Here is a 1,420-nt window from a genome sequence, read left to right on the forward strand (position 1 = left end):
CCAACCAGGTCTCCACCTGGGTTCACAGCAGTCTATTGAATGTGGTCCGACTTAGCTCCCAACTTCATTTGCTGTTTTTTTCCCCTCTTCCCCTTATTGGTGACCAGCATGGTCATCAACCAGACCACATGCCTGCTCATGTATTCCCCTTGAATCTTAGTCTTAGAAAGAGGTTTATCCTGAGGGAACCTGACCACTTGTCTTGATGACTCCTGGGCAAACAGCATGCTTGTTCTTGTAGTAGTCAATCAAACTACTTTATGTTTCCTGCCGGTCTTTGATTCACGAAATTTCTTCTGTTCTTCTACATGCTCCAGGCTGGTCTACTTGTCCTATCAAGTGGAAATTTCCCACCTCAGATGATTCTGGATGGGGTTCAGGATTCCACCTATGTCTTATGCAATGCAAAGGCTCCACAAGACGTCTCTTTCACTGGGCAACTTCTAGACCCCTTTAAGGTATTCCAATCAGTTACAGGCTGAAGACAGACTTACAAGCTTTCTATTGTGATGTTTCTGGCTATTCCTTTCTCTCCCCCTCTGGTGTCTATTTTACAATGGTAGGCAAGGGAAACCAAGATTCAAAAGACAGCCAAGCATTTTATACCCCTCCGTTACACATTTAATCCCTGAATCCTGGAGCTCAGTTGTTCCAAGGTTGTGCATACATCATCATTTACTTCTGACCCACTTAGCCCACGCAAACCTGCCTAACTGTTCTCCTATCTGCCTTGTTCGTCCATTCTCCTCCCCCTTCTTGTGTATTGCCGCCCCCCCCCATCACCCAAGCTATCCTGTGTCTATTCCCCACCCTGTGCTCTATCTTCCTCTCCCCTCCACCTCATCATATATATATATATATACACACATATATTTTTCCCCCTTTTAAGATGGGCTCTTTTTCTTAATCTTTTACAATAATGGTCCTATGCAGTATTTCTACTTTTGCAACTGACTAATTTCATTCAGCATAATGTCCTCAAGGTTCATCCAGGTTATGTGGTGGCTTGCAGCTTCCTTGTTGTTCTTCAAGGTAGCATAGTATCCCATTGTGTGTATGTACCATAGTTTGTTTATCCATTCTTCAATTGATGGGCACTTAGGCTGTCTCCACCTTTTTGCTATTGTAAATAGTGCTGCTATGAACATTGGTGTGTATATTTCTACTCGTGTTATGGCTCGTATTTCTTGTGGGTAACTACCAAGTAGAGGAATTTCTAGATCATAAGGTATTGCTATATCCAACATTCTGAGGAAGCTCCATATTGCTTTCCAGAGAGGTTGGACCATTTTGCAATCCCACCAACAATGTAGGAGGACCCCAGTTTCTCCACATACTCGCCAGCATTTATTGTCCTCTACTTTTTTGATCTTTGCTGTTATTGGTGGTGTGATGTGATATCTGATTGTTGTTTTGACTT

The sequence above is a fragment of the Chrysochloris asiatica genome, unplaced genomic scaffold (genome assembly GCF_000296735.1).
Source record: "Chrysochloris asiatica unplaced genomic scaffold, ChrAsi1.0 scaffold00184, whole genome shotgun sequence".
Lineage (NCBI taxonomy): Eukaryota > Metazoa > Chordata > Mammalia > Afrosoricida > Chrysochloridae > Chrysochloris > Chrysochloris asiatica.